Raw genomic sequence first — 7105 nt, 5'->3', positions numbered from 1 at the left:
TAATGATCTCTTTACTTAACCATTTGCAGCATTTTTACACACGAGTCACTGTCAGACCTTTTCTGCCTAAAACGTGCAACCAAGTAACATAAATGGTCTGTCTGCCCTCTACTGGACTCATAGGTACTGCAACACAATTACTAACAAACTCTACAGGGAGTATCAACTTCACCCATATCAATAAGTAGGTATACCAGTAACAAATTATTAACTGCGATAACACAGTGTTCATTGGTTTTCCTTTTTTTGTACAAATTCCTTTTGAACATTTTTCAATAAAAAGCACCGTAAGAACTTGATCCCACTTGTAGCTGGTTGCTTCCAAAGAGAAATCACACTAAGTTCTTATGGTGAGTCGCACTTGCTCTTCAGTATAGACTAATCAGTGGTGCAGTTCCTGCTTTCTATGATTAACAAAATTAAAGGCCAGCATGAGGCTAAATGACTATCAAAATAAAGATAGTTTCTCTCTCAGGGTCATTATCGAGCATATTATACTTACATCTCTGATAGTGGTACCATCATGTGAAATGGCCAACGGGTTTACCATATCAGTAAACAGCTTTCAGTAAACGGGTTTAAATAAATTTAACTGAATCCTATATTTCATCTCCATCTCCACTTTATTTATATAACACTGTTAAAACAACACAGTTGACCAAAGTGTTTTACACCAAAATAAAACCAATAAAACAGTAAAAAGTAAAAGAGTTGTTTTTTTTTTTGTTTTTTTTTTTTAAAATATAAATAAATAAAAATATTTTCTGACCTAATCTTGAGCTGTGTTTTGGCTGTCAAGGCTGCAACGTTGGTTTATTTTTAGGAATGCTGGCAATGATCTTCATATATCCATATGTGGAATGTTTTAACAAAAAAAGCTAGAAATTATTATTATTAGAAATTGATCATGTGTCCACTTTTATAAACAGTAAGGAAGACAGTTCTGTCTGATGACGGCTACTTAAAAAATCATTTTCAGCCTGAATATGTCAGCTGCTTCATGGTCAAAATTAAATCAATATGTTTTCCTTTTTTTTCCCCCTCCTGTTCAAAAGAACTATGTGCAATACATTGTTACGTATTGCACATAAAATGCATGTAAAATTAAAGGCTATAAGGTTATTTCTATCTGTATTTTGTGAAGTCTTTATGCAACTGAGCAGCAGAAACAACTGTACTTGGGTAATAAGCATATTACAGTGGATAACTGCTGTGTGTAGTGGATTCTGGCCTCCTCAAAAGAAGGACTGGAACTTTTGTTTAAATCTCCTGAATAAATTAAACAATTAATTGATCTTCTTCCATACAGACAGGACAACTCCTCTCCCTCCAAGAAGTGGGGGTTCTGACTGGTAAAAACAGCATTCAGGAATTTATGACTGTCCAGTTCAGAGGTCAGCAAATGTCAGCTCTCCAACCCAGATTGGAGGAGTCCAGGTTTTAAGTTAAACTCAGGACCTTGTCAGTTGATTAAATTAATCTTCAGTGCAGCTACGAAAGCTGTCACATGACATGACTAAAACGAACTAAATGTTGTATTCATTTTTCTTCCACATTTTACGAATACCTTGAAAAAGCCCGTATGGGTTTTCTGCCTCTCCCTGCACTTGTACTGTTTTTTATATAAATAATTTTTGTATTATGTCTTTTAACACGTGCCAAATAAATAAATGAAATGAAAATAAATGAAAATGAAATGAAAAGATTGTGGTTTGAACATCATATTCTGCATTTTACCATATTTGATTCATATTTTTTTTTAATTAAAATCCTTTGTAAATATTAACACCTTTTATTATGCATATTAGACTAGTAATAAATATTTATCCTAAACTGGTCTGGTTGTTGTGAATCTCCTCCTTTGAATCAATGTTATGGGTTCGTTCGAATTAGAATTCACGTCATTAGCATCCTGAGACTGATTGATTATATAAATGATAAATAATTTGATTTGACTAGTCTGGATTAATTTATTTATTCGATTAATTAATGTAGTACTTTAATGGTGTCCATACTGCCATTAGATAAGTATTAAAGCAATAGTGTGGCGATGCCTGAGGTATTATCAATATTAATAATTAATAATTCATCATTCTATGTAATTATTAAAATTTGTGTGCTTATCTAAACATTTGTTTAATGACGCTAAATTACTACAACTGCTATGGTCTATAATGAGTTCACATACCAGTGACGTGCGGTGAAGTTTATGGTTGGTGAGGCATTGATTTACAATTGTAAGAACTGAAAAGAGCATCTTATTTCAATATTCATTCAACAGCATGCAACTGGTAATGCTTCATATCCTATCAGCATTCCTCTTTCACTTACACTCACACACCCACTGTTACTAACTCTTCAGTGAGAAAAGCTACTGGCTGTCCTAAAAGCACCTAGAAATCACAGGTGATCATCTCCTGCTCTGAATGCAGCTACTGCTGCAACCAGAAGCCTCTTCTGGTTGCTTTTGGACAGGAGGGGGGCCTGCACAGCAGCACCCACTCCTCATTGAGAAGAATAAACTACTTTAATATACGTCAGTCTACAAAAGTCTCCAATACTGAAAAAGTCGCTAGATTTGTCGCTAGTCGCTTAAAAAAAACCAAAAAAGGTCACTAAGTTGGCAACACTCACACACCGTGTTGGTGTTTGAGTGCGCCCCCTTGAGGTGAGGCAGAGTACTGTTTACCTCACCTGCTGGCTTTTCTCTGCACTTTATTGTATAATAAATGGGGATATTTCTCTCACAAATACATTAAATACATTACACAGACTGTAGAGTCATGGTGTATAACAAATATTTCTGTAAAGTTCATGTTGGCAATATGCTGAGGAACAGAAAACGGCACGTGTCATGCAACCCAGATTGTACTGGATGGTACAGTCAGAGCTGAGGCACAGCTCACCCGTGCCTCCACCGGGGTTTCTGCACCGGATTTGATCGGGAAATACTCAAATTTGACCATTTTTACTAAAACTGTCAAAAACGTGTTAGAGTCATGCTGAAAATGCATTTTTAACACAGATCAGTAGAAAATATTAATATTTATTGGCTTACCTGCCTCCCCTGACCGCACGTCACTGTCACATACCTTGTTTTGCTGAATGCAAGCTCAGGAAGCTGGGTAGTTTAACTGTAAACTGTGAGTACAAAGCAGGCTCTGTGTTGAGGAAGCCAAGATCTTCACTGGCTGCCTTAAGAGGATCTTCTCTGGAACTTGTCATGGAAAGTACAATCTGCTTTACAATCATCCGTTGTGGCAGCAGCACGAGAGGTTTTTCTGTTGTAAGGGGCATTCAGGACCTGTAAGAAAGCGCAGAAATTAAAGCTTTACTTTATTACCTTAAAAGAAAAATTGAAGCTCAGTCTCAGTTCTGGTTGTTTCAAGCAATCTTTATACTTGTTACTCTGCGATGTGTGTATAAATCAGAGGAGGGGACACCTGGCTCGTCATTCAGGCCACAGTTTTTTCTGAACAAACAAAAGGTTGCTGATCAGACACAGTTGACTCTCACAGGTGGCAACCCTCCCCATCTTATAAGTTTAAGATGAGGAGGGTTGTTTATAAGCCCTTTGGGCTTTTTGACCCTTCCTGTACATTTTTAACATGTTTCTTTTACTGCTGTTTGTTTTGTTTTTTTTCCGCAATTTTATGTATGTAAATGCAAATTACTATACACAGATAAAGTGGTTCATACGCAGCACGCTCAGGCATGCCTGTCTCACCACTGGTAAAGTTCTGCCACAGCCAGTGCATTTACTGACCAGTGGTGAGGGAGGGCGCCAAAGAGCTAACATGGCATATGACTGATACATTTCAATATCTTAAGTGGAATAATAGCACATTAACTCTGTTAGATTAGTAGTGCTGCCACAAATTCCCATGGCAGGTAAACAATGTGTGGGGTTTTATTTTTATCTAATCTGAATTATATGAATTTAAGGATATGAAGATCTCAGAAAATACAATTAAGCTGAAAATTGAAGTCATTTTAAATTATTTACATTAACCTATAAAATGTCTATTTGGAATTTAAAATATCTTTTTAAAGGAAGACTAATAAAACAGTAGATAGGGTGACATCAGGTAAAATGAGCCATTTAAGGTTGAGCCTCCTAGCTTTTTAGGTTTTAAGTGCCAATTGCTAAAAATGACTTAAAATGTTGCTACAGCTGAATTAGACAAAAAGCAATTGCTTTATTAGATCTATGGTTGTTGTGTAGGTGGGACAATGTTTGATATCCAGCCTGGTGAGGAAAACTGTGAGGTGAATGGTCTGGCAGACAAACTCTTCTTGAAAACGATAAAGTTGATAATCAGTCTGTAGCGACTACCTGGTCCTTCCTTTATTAGTCGCTCTGGGTACGGGGGATCCTGGTGATAACGCGCTTTATTGAACCAATGTCCAGACAGAAAGGTAAGTTCGGGTTTGTTCCCATTTATTGAATGAATGAAAATAATGGCTTGAAGTCCAGGATGGCAGTATACAGGATGAATAGATGAGATGGAGGTATAACGAAAGGCGGTGGAAAGACGGTAAGATGTGTCCAGACAAAGGCGTTTACAAGCGTAGCTTTTAGCGGTAAAAACCGTGCGACCTCCCGTTCCCAAGCACACCGTGCTCTGCCATCTCCACGCCTAAATGCCCTTCCCCTCCACCCCACCACCAATAGTGGAGGGAAATACAGGTCACCTGTTCCATTCCCAAATATAAACAAACACCACCACCATGATGAACCTGGACCAAATAAGGAAGAGAAATAATGGCTCCTACACACCGGCCCCAATTGTGTAAACAGCACAATTCACCAAACACTACAAAAGGTAGGGATGTTATGCTCGAGCCGTCTGCTCGATCACGTGTCGAGCATGTGACACGGAAATGTTGCGAGCATTGTCTCTGAGCATTGATTCAGCATGCCAAAAGTCACGTGATAGACCAAACGAGGCCTCGTTATGTCATCAGCGCGTATCGAGCAGCAAGCGGGATCTTTGAAGGGACCGGGCTTGTCAATCTCTCAGATTCCAAACGCTGAGGAGATCGCGGGTTTTTGAGAGGAGATTCTGTAGCGATTGTGCGACATTGCATTTTGAAAACAAATTTAGGAAAAGCACCAAATCAGCATTTGATACTGAATCACATTAAGCTTTTAGAGATTTGGGGAAACAAAAGTCTGCGCAAGACGCCGTTGCCAGAGTAACTGCTGAAGGAGCTCGGAGTATGAGAGAAGGACGGAGCAGGCGGTGCCTTCAACATCACAGGTAAGCTTAATTCCCCTTTCTTTATAGCCTATAGATGTTTTTTAAATAGCCTTGCAAAGAGCAGACTTTAAAGTTAATCATAAACTTCAACCAGAAGCATCAGAGGAAACGTCTCAGTCTACAGCTGCAGAGGAAAAACCACCATCTGGTTTCTGATCACCATAAGCAGAGAATTTAATGATTTTAAACTTGGTTAATTACAATTTTGTTTTTGTGTTTCTTTCAGGTGCAACCTCTCCAAAGCTGGAGAGGTAGTGTGCCAGAAGAGGAGCAGACTGAAGCCTAACAGAAAAAACGTTTTTAAATAAAAATCTATGACACATCACAATGTTGCCATAGTTTTTTTTTCTCATCATACATTTCAAGATTCAAAGTGTCTTTGTCATTTGCACAGTAAGGAAAGAAGTTTCCCTGAACAATGAAAATCTTACTTTGCCGTCCAACCTGAATGCCATAAATTATAAAATAAAAATAAACAATTTGAAAAAAAAAACTAGATAGAAGATAAACAAAAAAAACTGAGTAAATAATCTATGTACATAAATGTGCAGTGTGCTATAAACTGTTGTGCCACATTTAACAACGATCAGCTATACAAAAGAAAACAACTCATGAGGTTGACGATAACACGCATTTGCAATATCTATTATAAATAATAAGACACATAAAACAGTTAACACTTTTATTACAACTGTATAAAATAACTAACACAGTCACTATACCCGTTGCACAAACACTCCTTCCCTCATGCCTTCCCACTGAGTAACTACTATCATTACAGATTGGTTTACTTAAGTTACACCACAATTCTGTTACCTAAACAAATGTTACATAATACCCCTCCTTGTTATTTATATGAACAACAGAAAATAAATATTCACTCGGATGGTAGACTACGTATCGTTTATTGAACACGTATTCCAAGTTAAGATAGGGATGACAGATGTGAGGTGTCAACGTTGTCCTTCTGATACATCAGACTCCCACAGCCAGCAGATGGAGCTCTTTGGTTTGGTCAAATGATTCAGAACACTAAGCCATTTTCAAGCATTTGGGTCAAAGTTGGCTCGATGATTTATGAGGCCTCAGTTTCACCATCCCTAACAAAAGGAGCCCTAAAGATACCCAACACCATGAAAAGAACCCCTAAAGTGTGTAGCCCCAAGTTTCTTCTTTCGTCTTTCATTGTCCTTTTCAAGCTGCTTCGTGCAGGAGGAAGATCTTGGAGATGGGTCTTTCCAGCTGTCCAGTTTTTTTTATGTTTTTTGCTGTCTACTTTACTCAGGAGGCTGTTAACGTTATCTAGCTCTGCCTGCACCTTGGTCATCTTTTCAGTGAGCTCATGTCTCTGTCGCTCACTTTCTCTATGCTCGACCTGCAGCTCTTGAAGTTGGGTTTCGGCCTTTTTGCGGCGGTGCTCAGAGTCTCCTTTGCTTTGTGTCAGCGTCTTCAGCTCGATCTTGAGCTCATTCCACTCGCTCTCCAGGGCCTGCTTGGCTTTCTCCATTGATGCCTTGTTTCTTTTGGCCTTCTCCAGCTGTTCATTGAGCTCCTCAAATGCTTGGTTGTGTTTTTGTCTCATGTCGGCCATCTGCTGCTCGTGAGCCATGGCCTCTTCCTCCAGAGTCTTTTTCAGCTGAGCGACTTCCGTCTCACGTTTGGACCTCAGCTCTTGTTGAGCTGCAGTGGTATCCAAAGTGTCTTCCAGCTCAGTCTTGAGGACCTCCAGCTCCTCTCCCAGGTTCTCCTGGAGCTCAGAGATCTGGGCTTCCATACAAACAGCTCCTCCAACTTGGCAATGGAAATTCGATTAGCGTAGACGGTCTGACAGCCTTTCTGTC

Source organism: Melanotaenia boesemani, chromosome 8 (genome assembly GCF_017639745.1).
Source record: "Melanotaenia boesemani isolate fMelBoe1 chromosome 8, fMelBoe1.pri, whole genome shotgun sequence".
Lineage (NCBI taxonomy): Eukaryota > Metazoa > Chordata > Actinopteri > Atheriniformes > Melanotaeniidae > Melanotaenia > Melanotaenia boesemani.
The sequence above is the reverse complement of the archived record's forward strand: the minus strand, read 5'-3'. Positions refer to the sequence as shown.